Source organism: Athene noctua, chromosome 1 (assembly GCF_965140245.1).
Source record: "Athene noctua chromosome 1, bAthNoc1.hap1.1, whole genome shotgun sequence".
Classification (NCBI taxonomy): Eukaryota; Metazoa; Chordata; class Aves; order Strigiformes; family Strigidae; genus Athene; species Athene noctua.
Window position 1 is genome coordinate 199,902,290 of NC_134037.1, and position 16,243 is coordinate 199,918,532.

Sequence of the window (16,243 nt, forward strand, 5' to 3'; positions counted from 1 at the left end):
CTAGCACAATGCTCTCTCCCTCCTTCATATTTACTTTACTTATCCCTTGTCTGGTTTTTTCCTCTTTTGTCATTACTGGTAGTGACTGTGAAAATATAAGTTCTTCTCAGAGGGACTTAACTACAAGCACCTAGAAATCAGTTGTGAGTACTGCCAAAACCATTTCTGTAACCAGTTTGGCCAAGTTCAGGACTGTAAAGGATACAGAATGCCATCAAGAATTAAATGCTAATGAACAACTCAACCACTTTTTAAAAAGATGTTTACTAGGAATTAGATGTTTTGGCTGGGAGTAAAACTTGGTATTTGGTCTGCTCTTGAAAACTAACCAGTTAGACTGGTAAAACTACCTTCTGATAGGGAAGTGTGACATTGACCAAGTAGAAATTTCCCTTGAAATTGCCTTTTTTACAAAAAATACTAGAATTTTAAATTTTTTTCCTTGATTTTTAAAATGAAAATACTTCAGGTTCCTCAACTTTTAAGCCAGAATCCAGGAGCATTTTTCAATCAAAAGTTTTACTTTTATATAGTGGTCCATACCTTTTAGGGAAAGAAAATATGCTCCAATGCATTGTCCAGTTTACCCTAGAGATACATGGAACATGTCTTCCTTTGAAAAAAATATCTCGGTCTTCTTGTTCCCACTGTTTTTTGTTGCCATGGCCTTCCCTTAATAATTATTAGAGTTCTTTTTTAGATGTAATGTCATGTTCTCAGCTGTACCTCATGTAAGGGGAGTAAATGTTTATGGGTTTGGCCTAGCTGGGTATTTTTTATCCTTGAGTTTTTTCTCTCCTTCTATCCCTGACTTCCAGCTGTGTGGTTTCTGCCAGGGGTTGGTAACTACAGTCACAGCAGTTGTTCAAACAATTTCCAAAATATAAAGGCTCACTACCAGTTAAAGAAGAAAAAAACACCCCACCTGTTCCAAATGTAAATGTTAGCTCACAGGTTACAGTTTGAAAATTCCTGCCCCAGCATGGACACACTGAATCAGCACATCCTTTAGCTGCCTCAGCCACATCTCCAGATCTTGAGCACATGCAGGGTCCTGATAGCAAGACTGTGCCAAGAGGCTTTGTGCCAAGGCCAGCTCCTCTGCAGATGCGCTGCACATCCCTGGAACCTGTACCCAGAAGGGCTGCTACAGGTTATGTCTGATTCTGCCCCAAAGTCTTCAAATAGGCAGCGTAGCCAATGCAGGAGAGAGGGCTGGAGGGCAGATTTTCTGTGTACTGAAGTGATGACCAGCCAGAGAAGTGGGAACAGAGACAGCAACTGCAGTTTAAAAAAAGAAAGGTCTTGTGATTACTGGATGTGGGCTCCACACAGACAGGGATGCCTGACTTTAATTCACCTTTGAAGCTCTAGAGTGCCAGCATAAAATAATAAATGATCAACAGAGTCCGAGCAGGCAACATGTATGTTTAATAAATAGCTGAAAATAATAACAAAAATTTGACAGTATTGATAGCTGCCTATTTGGCAGCTTAGAAGAAGCATGCATGATTTTACAAGTTAGCTGCTCAGATACAGTGACAACATTCAGCTGTCTAGGTCACTCAATTGGACATTTAGCCCTATCTGCACTATCCTTCAAGAGAGTAATGTGAACCCATTACTAAACATGATCCTGAAGCGTCAACAGTCCAAAAAATGCACTAATCCTTTTGCTACACTTGAAGAGCTTCATATTTTATTGTAAATATTATACAGATAAAAAATATCTCCAAAGTGGAGATGGATAGACACATGGTCAAACTTGGATGATATGAAGCAACATATAAATGGGTTTTTTTATCAAGCTTGCTCTTCCTTCATGCATGTGACACACAGCAGAGAACACATAGCTCCCGTATTGGGTAGTGACACTTTTTAAGTGGCATGATACATTTTATATAACCTTAAGACATCCTCAGACCTGTTTAGAATTTTAAAAATTTATGTATACTTATGTCTTGGTCCTTCAAATAAATTTATGAAGTGCAGCATTCGTCCTTTTCAGGACACAATCCTTTTATAAAACCTACCAAGATAAATTTTGCTAGCTTGCAATATATTCCAGAAATAATATCAGCATCTCTATGAACCAGCAGAGTTTCATCCGTCTTTGACCTAGATATAAGACTTAGCAGAACATACAAAACCCAGCTCCCTGTCAGCAGATTAAGACTAACAGCTCTCTGGTGGAATGGCAGAAAAGGAAATCCATAGTAATCACAAATCTTGCTTCAAATCTTCATCAGAAATGAAACAATCTTAAAAAAAAATCATGGGATTAGCTTTAAAATCATGAGATTTGAAATATGAATAAATTTGGAGTTGTTTATCTGCCGTTGAAATTTTGAGCCTCTAGAGTGTGCTCCAGTCATATTTTCAAGCATTTCCTTAGATACTTTATTTCCTATAAAAGTTGAGATGTATTTATAAAGGTAATAATTCAGAAGTTGAGGCTATCAGAGAAATATGAAGTTTTAAAAAAAATCTTAAAATTACATGATATAGTAGAATATCAGAAATGTAATAGAGGAGAAGATGACCAAACTGACAGCAGAAGGCCTGGAAATGCATAAGCATTTCTGAAAAGATTAAGAAAAATTTCTTGTGGTGCCAAGGAACATAAACTCCAAAATTTAGGGGGTAACTTAGCAGACCACTTGGTGTACCAGTTCAGTTATCCTCTCAGTAAGCATTAAAAACAAACAATTGCAGCTAAGAGAGATTTTTTATGATACTGAACACTCTACACTTTTACAAGTTCTGAACTGATTCCTCAAACACAAAGAGGGCTGGCTTGCAAAAAGTTTCAGATTTGTTTTCCGGTAATTCATTCTCAGCTCCTTTTATTTGCCCTCCAAGGCTCTTCCCACATTATTTTTATATTTGCAGGGACTTGCCACCAATATCTGGGGCTAAAAACCTTACTTTTATTTAAAAGAAAACAGGTTTTTAAACAATTGTAGAATCACAGAACAGTCCACATTGAAAATGACCTCAAAAGATCACCTGGCCCAACCTTTCATGGGGAAAGGGAGCCTCAGTGAGATTATCTAGCACCCTGTCCAATCTCATTTTGAAAACTTCCAGTGATGGGGACTGTACCATGTCCCTGGGGAGGTTGTTCCAGTGAATTGTTGCTCTCAGTGTAAAAAAATTTCTTTCTTATATCAAGATGAAAATTCTCCTTGTGCAGCTTGTACCCATTGCCCCTTGTCCTCTCCACATGGCAACATGTGAAGAGAGAGCCTCTGCCCTCTTCGTAGCCACCCTTTAGGTGGTGGCTGGAATGCTGTGATGAGCTCCCCACTGAGCCTCCTCCAGGGAGAAGAGACCAAACTCCTTCAGGCAGGTTCTCCAACCCTTGGATCATCTTTGTGGTCCTCCTTCAGACCCTCTCCACTCTGCCCGCATCCCTCTTGAATTGAGGGGACCAGAACTGGACACGGTACTCCAGGTGCAGCCAGACAAGTGCTGAGTAGCACGGGACGATCATGTCTCTGTCTCTGCTAGTAACATCCTCGCAGATACAGCTGGGATCCAGTTTACCTTTGCTGCAGCAGCACACTGCTGACTCACGTTCAGTGTGTTGTCCACCAGCACCCCCAGGTCCCTTTCAGCAAGGCTGTTCCCCAGCCACATTTTGTTAAACCTCATCCTGTTCTTGCTTGCCCACACTTCCAGCCTGTTCAGGTTTCTGTGTAAGAGGGGTCTCCCTCTGACATGTCCACCTCACCACCCAGTTTGGTGTCATCAGCAAATTTGGTAAGTGTGCTTTCTATCCCATCATCCACATCATTTATGAACATGTTGAACTGTGCAGGGCCCAGTATCAATCCCTGGGGGATCCCACTTGTGACAGGCTTCCAGCCTGAGTAAAAACTGATCACCACCCTCTGAGTGCAACCTGTTAGCCAATTTCCATTTTGCAGACCACACATCCAATCTCTATCTTGCCAGTTTGTGTAGGAGAAGGCTGTGGGAAACAGCTTTGAATACTTTGCTGAAGTCCAACAAAAGACTGAAGTCAGAGAGGGACCTGGGGGTGCTGATTGACAGCCGGCTGAACAGGAGCCAGCAGTGTGCCCAGGGGGCCAAGAAGGCCAATGGCATCCTGGCTTGTGTCAGCAATAGCGTGGCCAGCAGGGACAGGGAAGGGATCTGACCCCTGTACTCGGCACTGGTGAGGCCGCACCTCGATTCCTGTGTTCAGTTTTGGGCCCCTCACTACAAAAAGGACATTGAATGACTCGAGCGTGTCCAGAGAAGGGCAACGAAGCTGGTGCAGGGTCTGGAGCACAGGTTGTACGAGAAGTGGCTGAGGGAACTGGGGGTGTTTAGTCTGGAGAAGAGGAGGCTGAGGGGACACCTCATCGCCCTCTACAGCTGCCTGAAAGGAGGTTGCAGAGAGCTGGGGATGAGTCTCTTTAACCGAGTAGTAAGCAATAGTATAAGAGGTAATGGCCTGAAGTTGCGCCAGGGAAGGTTTAGACTGGATATTAGGAAGCATTTCTTTACAAAACGTGTTGTTAGGCTTTGGAATGGGCTGCCCAGGGAGGTGGTGGAGTCCCCATCCCTGGAGGTGTTCAAGAGTCGGGTTGACATAGCGCTGAGGGATATGGTGTAGTTGGGAACTGTTAATGCTGGGCTGATGGTTGAACTGGATGATCTTCAAGGTCTTTTCCAACCTAGACAATTCTGTGATTCTGTGAAAATGCCAAATGTTGTAAAAGAATCATGAAGGTTAGCAACACTGCATCTTCTAATCTGAGCATTTACTTGAGACCAAACTGACATGAGATGGCAGTGCCTGTTGGCTCTCTCAAGTCCACACTGAGTCCCAACTGTTCCACTTCCAAATAAGAAAGCAAAATTCTGTATTATGCATTAGATGTGTAATAGAAATTAACCATGCCAATAATCTAATTTTCTCAGCAGTTCTGTGATAAGTATGTAGAATTAACCATGGTAACATGCATAAGTATATTCAATTAGTATTTGTTCACTGGCATGACACATTTGCTAACTGAATAACTATATGATAATCTGATAAGCTAGAAGCTTCTAAATGGGGAAAACGGGAAGGATCCTGTGAGCACTGCTGTTAGGTGTTCAGACTCAAAGATGGCCAGTTACTTTTCTATGCAAAACTCATGTAAATCTGAATCCACACATTTTAAAAATGGCCATTTTTCCTACTGTCCCCAAGCTGAGGGTATAGCACTGCAGATTACCTCAAGCTTCCCATGTCATACAGTGGCTAAGCTTCAACCAGAATGATGAATACTTTTGCCCTCAACTTGGCCCATAGCCCAGTAGCTAAAACTATGGGCTGTAGATGTACATCTGACTTCTCTGTGTGCACCTGCATCTGCAGCTTGTGATGTGTGTGCTGTAACTACCAAAAATCAACGCAGTAAGCTTCCTTCTAATGACTTGGCAATAGTATGAATGACTATCAGATTAATTTTTCTGTAACTTAAACCTATGTGTTTCTCTATTAATGAAAGTAGTATTTAACTTAGGTCAGTAAATGAGGATCAAAACTCTTCCTTTCTTGCATAACATGAAAGAATAAAAATTCAGCAACCCCTTATAAACTAGATAGATTCAGATATGTAGTAGGTAATTGCTGAATTGTGAAATACGACTCCCCAGTCATAAAATATGTCACCCAGCTCTCAACCAGGTAACACTCCCATAGATTTGTTCTGGAGATTTTCTTAAGCTCTCACTTCGGTATTCGTGTGTACACACTTTACTGTGCAAAGCCACACTTTCAAGCAGGCTGGAATGCAGCCAGATTTCTTCATACAGTAGGGAAACACGGATTTCTCAAGGGAGAAAAACTATTGCCCATAGTCTGACAAACTGTTCCAGATGCATAAAGCAGTTCAAAAGCACACAGGTGCAGCAGAGGGGCTGGCAGAGAATGATGAACAAAAGATGGTGAAAATATTGTGGCAGAGACACGGTCAGAAAACAAGCCCACATGATGGTAGGACTTCAGGGTGCGTGGCAAATGGCTAACAGACTCTCATACAGAAAAAAAAAAAAAAAAAAACAAACAAAAAAACCCAGAAACTGGCACTGGCTTCCATTTTCCCATTCATACCCTGTGCAGGGCTTCATCAGAATAGCAAACACAATGCCTCAGCTCTAAAACAGTACACAATAGCCCCATACCAGGCCTGTCGATCTCTGAGAGCCTTTAGCTTCTGCAGTCTCTTGATTAGGTCCCTGATTAGGCCTTTTTCACAGTGCTAACACAAAGACATACTTTTCTACCCAGCGAGTTAGGCTATATCCTCCCCTTCCTTACACTCGCGGCATGTGCTTTAAATATTAGAAAGACAAGGAGCTTGAACACACTTCTGAAGCAAGCACCATAATTCAACACCATTGTGACTTTCATTATTTAAATAAAATACTATTAATAAGCAAATTCACATTGCTCATGAGACTGTGCATCAGCCAGTATTTAGTCAAAGTAATTTTTAGCTGAGCTGAAAGAGAACAGAAAACAGGCTGGTAAATACCAGAAAGTTAGTATGGAGTTCACAGGGCACTTCACACCAGTACAATGTACAAAGAACCAAAAAAACTGCTTTTATGAACCAGCTAATGAGGAGTGCTACTGAATGCACGCTGCCAGAGAGCTCACTCAGTGATTGACCTTATAATAATCATCAACTATAGAAACACATGCATGCAGTCAAATAACACATCCATAGAGAATCAAGTTCCAAAAAAACCCAGGGCACATGATTTTAGTTACCCTAAAAATTGCCATGATTTAAAATACTTGGGAATTATAGTGAAAAGTATAGGGAGGAATCGGTGTGAAGCAGGATGGAATTGGATCCAAAAATTATAGGTGAATGACAATGTGATATATGACTTTTCGGCCCTTGGTCACCAAAATAATCTTGGTAGCAAGTCAAAATAATTATTACCTTATAGCTATTCATTATGACTTGTAAGTGAACCATTCCAACAGTCTGTAGCCAAACCTCCATGGGGAGGTGCATACACTACCAAATTCTTGTTGCATTTGGTATCATTTCTGCCAGAGCATGAACTACCTAAAGATGAATTCTCCCTTTTGCCACAAAAAAGCAATCTTCAGAAGCTGTCTGAATGCACTGATGATGCTGAGTGAAGACTGTCTGTTGTCTCTGTTTTGTACTGGCTCATGGTCCAGTTCATTAATCCCTGCCCATTTTCCTTCAAAGCTAAAGTCAACTTCTTCCTTACACTCATGCAAAATTCTGCAGCTGAGTTGCCTTGACGCATATAAATCTCCATCAATTCCTTAATATTATCCAGTAAATTTCTTGTGTTTATGACACTTTAATACACCTTTATCTAACATGACAGGCAACTGATGCAAACCTGCTTGATTCCTAAGTTCAGATGGGTACGAGTTCAACAGATTTGAACAAAGGCAAATCATGAGTAAAGTACAGACTGTATATTAATGAGCATTTCTAGCTGTAGAAAAATGTAGGGCAAAAGTCTTGACCTAATTATATACATATCCTTGTTACAATATACATTTCCTTGCCCAGCTACAGTAGTGTAGGTCACTGCCTTTCGCCTAAAAACCTACTTAAAATTAGTCAGGTTCCTAAGCATGACTGTAAGAAGGCACACAAACTCTTCCCACTCATTCATGCAATAACTTCTGCATTTTGTGAGATGGTTTTGTGACAATAAAAACATTTCTGATTTTGGCAAATATGACAAAGCCAATAGAAAACAATTTTCTACTAAAACACATGTGAAATTCTGTTCTAAGACTACATAAGTTTATCAGAGCAATTGTATGGCAGATTTCTCCAACTGCCTGAATGTATTTTGTGAAACTCAGCTGAATCAGAAGAACTGTGTTTCGGTCTCTTACTAGATATTTCCAATAGAAAGAAACCAAAAATGGAGTGACTCTTCTAATATGCTGATTACTTCATGATCTCCCTCTCCCCAACCCTCCTGTAGCGATCAGCCACTCTAAACACCGAAGCAGCCATATGTTGATGCAGAATGTTCCTTTATTAAAAAGCTGTCCTTTCCTCTAGATTGACTGTGGGCACAGAAGTTCAGCCTAAAAAGCTCATTCAACATGTGTGTCTAGACGTATACTCTTCAACATACTCCACGTCCATAGATGGGCTTTTGGCTCTCCACACTTCTGACCATCTGTTGGGAGGGCAGGATGCCCACTTGATAAGTTAGCCAGAATGTGTGTCAGTTGCCAAGGGAAGGGGATATATAGTCCTGCAAGTGACATCTGTTTCACCAGAAGCCCTTTTCTCTCTGAACAATGTTTCTGTTTAATCTCAGTCACACTTGTTAAGAAAAGCGTTTAAAAGACAAACTAATGAAAAACACTGCAAAGTATTAGGAGGGAAGGGAAACGTAATGATGGTCAGCGTGGGGTACATCTCACAGACCTACAGAGAATACTTTTACTATTAAAATGATAGGGATATTGGAAGAAAATTGTAGGTGCTCTGGCTATACAGGCAATCTCATAGCAGATTAAGTCACCATGGGATAAAATGAACCACAAAGGAGTCACTATAACTTAGCCTAATACAACAGCTGTGCTCTTAAAGAGAACACTGGAGGGAAAGGCACAACTGAATGATTAATAAGATAATGCCTTTTCACGTGGATGAAAGATAGAAGAAAGAGCAAGCCATTATGTACTCTTAAAATAATCTTTTTGATTCAGTGAGACACTTGGCAGTTTGTGTGGGGAAGGAGGGACACCAAATGAAGCAGGTTGCCTGTCTTCTGCTCGTAGCCTTAGTGTGGCTGAGCCAAACTAGCACATCTAGAAGTTGAGTCTGTAATGCAGAGCAAAAACTACTCAATCCACTAACATTCATGAGATTCCTGCAAGAGAACATGAAGTCTCGGACAGCTACGTCCCAAACAGACTTGAGAAGTGTTACCAACAAATAGGAAAGAGAAGCGATGACCAAGGAAGAAAAGAGGCAGAGATCATCAAGGAGTCATTAGCACTTACAGAAATAAAGAGATTAGTATGATTCATTGACCATTATTCCTGGAACGGTCAATGAAAGGAGGGGATATAATCCAACAAGATACAAAATTGGTCTCAAAGCACCATTGATTGTATTCACTGAATCTTTTGCACATTAAGCACATACCTCAGGTGTAGAAATCTACACTGTAAACATCTAAACTTAGCTCTGAATCTAGAGCTGACTCCTGCTCTAAGAGTTCTGATTCATGATCAGAGGTAACTTGTCCTTGGATGTGTGTTTCCTCCGAATCTGTAGCTGCATTAAGGCTAGGGCACGTACTCACACCAAAGAGCCTGGAAAAGTTCCTGAGCTTCTCAGCACAGAATACAATATAACTTTTTTCCATCCAACATCTTGACTCTTTTGGGCCACTAATAAAAGTCCTGTTTCCCTTTCCCCAGATAGTTTTGGTTCTGTTGCTGCCATGTCTCAGTTGGAGAACCACTGCTCAAGTACTACAACTGGCAGAACAATGTTTTAAGGAAAGCCAAAAATTATTTGGGGTTACCTTAATATGCTTGACTGCAAATTATAGAAATTCGGCAGCTGCTACATGAGCACCTGAACCATCTCTGCACTGAGGGTGGAAAACTGCATGTCATGGGATGGAAGGGACAGCTGGGAGCAGGAAGTATCACAGCCATCACTAGGTGAGCGTGACCACTTGTGAGTCAGCACCCTCACTGCTCCTATTCTTGACATACTGCTCTTATAAATAAGCAGTTCTGAGCAACAGGGTTTCACATTTACATTTCCAGCAGTACGTCATCTGTATAATAGTAACTGTAAAGTCTAGGTAACACTATAACACATATATTGTGCAAGAATTACATCCGTATTGCAAGAAAAAATCATAAAGCATCATACAAACTCTTGAAAGTTAAGGATTCTTTACCATAATATAAGACACAGGAGAAAACTCAGTTACTCTCAGTTAAACTGCCTGGCAGTAAAACCATGGAAATCCTGAATAAAACTGACCTAACACTTCTAGGAAATAGCTCAGTATGTCCCAAATCTAGACTGCTGAACTAAACATGAATAATGGAACTTATTACACAAGACCTGCCTGGCAGAGCTCTTCAGCGTTTGGTCAGAACAGTCCAAACAGGTGGCTAGAGGTGAGAAACATAAAGTTAGGCTCAAACAATCATCAGCATTTTCCTTCCTGATTCTCATTTCCAGGACAGATCCCATTCATTTGAGACTTTAGCACTGCACCCACTCCCAAACTGTCTGCTAGATACATCTTCCTTCAGAAGCTCTGCTCCTAAGTTTGCCTGATCCCTGATTATCCTTACAATTCCCCAGTGAATTTCTGAATCCATATTCCTGTTTCAGTTAAGCTTTTGTCCCAAACTGAAAAGTATACTCTCTTTTCATCCGAAGCCCTATACATTTTGGAAAGCACACAGATTCCCAGAAAAGGTTCCAAATACACATGGTATGTGCATAACTCTAACTTCTGAGGTCACACATCTCTCAACACATGTAATCTAGAATCTTTAAAAACATCAACAGTGGCATGCTTTTTTTTTTTTTTTTTTTTCCTAGCACTTTTAGTGAAAACTGAAGGTTGAACAGACACTGACAATGAACTGTGAAGTTTTTAGTCTTTGGACAAGGCTGAGACAGACTGGCAGGGCAGTAAGTCTCAACACTGTATTCCTGCTGCTGTCTTTGTTGTTTCCTCAGTCTGGTACCATCAAAAACCTTATTCGCTAGCTCTACAAACTGATTCTGGTGGAGAATACAACATCTAACCTCGGATGTTTTTAAACCTGAATACATGCCTTGGCTGCTATATAGTGTAGCTTGGAGTGGAGGAGAAACCCAAGACAGGGTGAGCAGTTTAAAATAGCAGATTTTCTCCTTGCCCTCCCCTAAAAGCAGATATGGATCCATTTGATCCATGGTAGTGGCAGCTGGACAAGAGCAAGCTGGATGTAGACCAGAAGAGTGCCACAGTGTAAATCTGTTTAGACTAGAATTCAAAACAGACAATATGCTGAATTTGGACTGCCTGAACTAGCCAGTAGTGATGCTGGGGGAAAGAGCATCACATACATCTTATACTATATGTATCTCTGAAACTGATGGGCCTTAATCCGAGCTCCAGTGAGGTGAGCACTAATAATTAGTCACCTATACCGTTCCCTTCAAAAGGCAGCAGAAATAACTTCTAGAAGAGGAGAAAATGCAACAATGCTGTTTTCTCTTTGGAAAATAGCTATCACCTACTGAGAGAGCAGGAGTCCACAAGTTCAAGGTCACACATAAATAAAAGAATCAGAAATATGATTTTTAAAAGAAAAATATTCCTGCTTGATCTGACATATAGGTGAACAAATAATTGTTTAGGTTATGATTTATGAAACTTGAATACAAATCATAAATTTCATTAAGGTACGAAAACACGTTAATAAATGTTACTTCATATTGCCAAAATTTCCCATAATGTTACACTTGCAGAAAGCAAAGAATTCTTGTTTCGTACAACTGTATGTATCACAACTGCTTGGAATTCCTTCAATACTAATTTGCTTATAGCACCAAATTTTGGGGTTATTTGAGCCAAATGGCTCTTATCCACACACAGGGCTTTATTTTCCTAGCTTTTAATTGAGGAAAAAACAAAGCATTTCCCAAACATACCACAGATTTACAGCTTGTACTTTTGTTTGTTTGTTCAGTTTTTTGCAGTGGTAATATTCCTTATGATATGAATATATTAGAGCTTTAGTATCAAAGATTTTTCATGGTTGATGTATCGGAGAAACTTGTAAGCTTTTGTTTATGCATTTCTATGCTCCTGACTTGTGTAGTAGCTAAGCACATCACATATATTATATTTAGCCTCACAAACCTTGGGTAACAATGGAGACCCAGCAGTTCTCCTAGACTTTATTTTCCGAATGAATATGGACCTAGGCACAGACCCACGCAAGTTTTTAAGAAAGTGACTGCTATTGAAGTGGGTTTCAGCTGCTATCAATAGGATCAAGAAGCCTTTGTGGATCTGGACCAGTATGTCTTATCCAGGATAACATGAGAAATTGTAAGAGTAGATGAACCAAACTTGTTCTAACATAATGCAAGCTGGTATCCTAACTACCTGGATATTCCTCAGCTTCTCAAATCCTTGAAAGTCAAAGATGATTTGCAAGTTTCATTATCCATTTCATTGCTGTGACAAGCAGACTATTATTCCCCACACAGGGAGAAAATTATGTGTGTTTCAAAAAAGATAACACATTTTAGACACGGTACTATCCATCATCTTAAAAACTGGCATGGCTAAATATTTCAGCTTTAACTTGCGTGCCAACATGTGGTATCAGACAGTCTCTCATGTCCTGTCTGATTGCTTAAAATAACACATTGCCATTCCTTTGGGGTTACACAATTACTTTATGTTGATATAAATAATGGCTGTGGTTTAAGCTTCCTTGTAAGATGCTCCATAAAGCTTGCTAGGTCTAATTTCACAAACTTCTTCAGAACGGCAGCTCCAAAACTAAATAAAACATATCTTCTTTTCTCCCTAAAATGTCTGTGTATCTGTCAGATAAAGTCTGGTCAATGAAAAGAGTATGTGCATGTTAGGGTACTAGAATTTGATACAAGAACGTCACTGTTACAGCTGGAATGAGAGCATCTGCTAGAGTAAAAACTACTACATGGAGATGCTTCCAGTTTAATATGCTGGTCTGCACTGCCTAAAGCTTTTGCTTTCAGGCCAGCATTTATTCTTAGTACGTTCTGTTCAGAACTGTGTTATTTCAGGAAGTATTCTAATATGCCTAACAGATAGAGAAAAGTGTACTGAAGTTATACATAAGGCAAGGTCTTCACAGAAACAAACTACATAGCTGAATTTGGGCTGTAACCATTTCTTCAGTACAGCCAACTAATTATCACTGGAACAGATTTATCTAGTAAAATTACCAATCTAATTAACAAAGATAGTGGTTTAGTTTAAAGCTGTTCTGTTTATTTTGGTGAGGTCAGTGAAAATCCACCTCATTCCAAATAGACCCAAACTGAACTTGTATATTGCAGAAGAGACGGCACTGGTGTAGGACAAGCTGGTGTCCTCAAGAACCAAGAGTGTTCAACAGGCTTTTAGCAGTGTTTAGCTCGTTTAAATGATGTCTAGCATCTACTGGACATGGTAAAAAATATGCTATGCTTCTCAAGATTAAATTTAAAGTTTTACAAAAAGATAAGGGAACAAGTATTCACTTGTTATAATTCCAAAGTAAAAGACAAAAAGAAACAACCCGCATCTGGAGGTGAACTCACAGGAAATATGGCTGGTTATACCAGACTCTCACACTGTATATTCAGTATCATGCATATGACATCTGAAACCTTTTCAGGGTACAACTAGAGCTCATATTCCTGCGTAGATGTATGAAGAGTCTCTCTGTACCAAAAGGATTTTATTTTTAGCAAATCAGCAGTTTACTATTGAAGCAAAAGGTTTCAATCAAGTAAATCAGACAATCATTCAATAAGCCGAAGTAGAAAAAAAAAGCAGGGGGACAAGTAGTTTCTTCTTTGGATGAATTTCCAGATGATGGCATTACAACATCCTCTTCCAGATTCTGCCAATTAACTATTTCACAATACACTTTTAAATTGCTTTCATTACTGTTTTGAATAAAACAATTTCTGATTGCAAAAATGTAATTCTAGTTAACAGGAGCAAAGAAAATCTGTACAAAGTACAAAGGTACCTTTAAGGCTGATCTGCTATAAGCCTCCATAAACAGTGGATGGCAGTGATTTATACCTAGGGAAAATCTTACCCTACTTCTTGTTTATTAATATGGAAGTGCTGGCCTAGGTAAAAAAAACGTATCTATGACTACAAATTCACCTAGCAACAAGACATTTCTGGAAGCTGAATCCAGGTAATTCTAATAAACTCAGATCAGTTCTGTTAATTGAGGATACACTGATACTTTTCAACAGTTTTTGAAGAATTTAGACATTAGAGGGAATGTAATATTTTTAAAATGTACTCTTTTCCAAGTAGTCCATTCTCATATTTGATCCTCTTTTAACTTCATTTCATTCCCCATTTCTTAGAATGCATATTTATTCTCCTCAGAATATACAATTGCCAAAATTCTTGACTTTTACACTTCTTAATATCAACAAATTGCACAACTACATCAGTACGGGATCTATATCTGATTTCAGCTTCACTTTCAGTAAAGTAAATCAATTTTGCAGAAACATATAGAAAAATAAGCTTTTGTTTTAAGTCCCACTCAATATGTAGAGGCAGAGGTCAGACTGCGGTTCTTGATAACTGGGGTAGTTGTCTTCAGAGATACATGGAGATTCAGTTTTTTAAAGGAGACTCTTTGCATCCTAACAGGTAGGTAAGTAAGGCAGGTTAACTATGCAACTGCTATTATTTTGTTGTATTTCATCCATTATCTTTCAGAATCCTGTACATTTAAAGACTTGATTTCCTACATATATATTTTTGTCAGCCGATTATTTGTGTAAAAAATAATCCCATATATATTTTGTCTCTCTTATTCCAGTGCTCAGAATAACCATCACTGTCATACCAGCATCACTTTCTGAGGGAAGATATTTTCATTCACTTGCTTTTAACTGATTTCCTAGGCAAGAATCCTCTCCTATTTCTTTCATTACAGAGGCTGTGTTTCCTTTACTAGATGCAAGATAGAGAACAGTAATTAAAATAGAAATTAAAAAAAAACCCAGTAATTAAAATAGAAAACAAAAAAATGTGGTTATGCCTGAGAATTATTGTTGCTTACATCAGTTCAAACAATCTTATGGAAAGATTATGTCAAAATCCTACATGTTATGATACCTTAGATTTTCCTGCTTATGTTCCCTACAACCATGGTGTTTCATTCAATGAAGTAATTTTCTCAAATAGTGAGATGCCACCTGACTTTCTGGCTATCCAATGGCTATCCAAGTTGAATCATACATGACTTTAGTAAGTATGATCATATAAATAAAACTTTATGAGTTATGACTGTGACTTGCATTTATACATAACTTTTGGTTTAAGTAAGGTTGTTGTTTTTCAAATATATTTAATCACAAGCATCAGTGAGCTAATCTATATAAAATAAATTTGCTGACATCTACTCTGGATTGTGTGGATTAATCAAACTCTAAAACTGGGAAGTGCTGTTGTATATCAGCAAAGAGGTGAAGAGATCAGACCAATGTATCATCTAAATGTTGTCTTTCCAAGTCAAGTTTGAAGTCCAGGAGCAAAGGATGGGGATGCTTCAGTTTTGTGCTTGGAATTGGAATGCACAGAGTTCTCAGGGATCACATTTTAATGAAGATCATTAAAAAATTTTTTAAAACTTAGCATTCATTTAGAAAGCAGTTCTACTTAAGGGTCACATTTCAGAGGCTATGCTGTTGATTGCAGTTTAAAGCAAAATTTAGAGTGCAGATTAGAGCTCTGAGGAAGAGCTCAGAAGACTAGGAAATACTGGGGTGGATTGACTAGTAGGAGACACAGACTGAACATATCAAATTTAATCTTGTATGCATAGATAGATGTGGTATTTTAATTCTGAAGAATCAGAAATCTGATGACTGAAAAATTATTTGTATGTATAAGGTCAATTTTTACTCAAAAGGTAACGTTTCTAAACAAACAGAAGAAAAAATATCACGCAAGTATAGACGCATCTTTAACTTCAGCTTTTCAAGGCAATATTACAGCAACATTTCATTTGCAAAAGAGACAACCACAAGATGGCTCCTTTCATGTTATGCTAGCTAACATAGAAACCTATGCTGATAATGTAGGCTGCTTAGTCTTTTCACTCCCTTTCATGAACAAATGAAACGCCAGGCACCATCCTCTTTGACAAAAAGATGGTGCTAAAATTTCTTTATTAAATCATGGTTTGGGGAGGAGCATGGTTTCTTAAACGAATAAGGACTAAACAATAATATAATAACACAAGCATCTAATCTCACTGAACAGGGTGCAGGTTTCAAGAACACTTGCAAGGCTCACACACAGACATTTCACGCTCTTCACCTTTTTCAGGATTTTTGTTTATTCTCTTTGTAAGAGGATATGGCATTTTCCCCTTTATTACATATTTTTTTCTGTGGAAAGGTTTCCAGATTATTGAACTGAAAAATTATTATGTGAT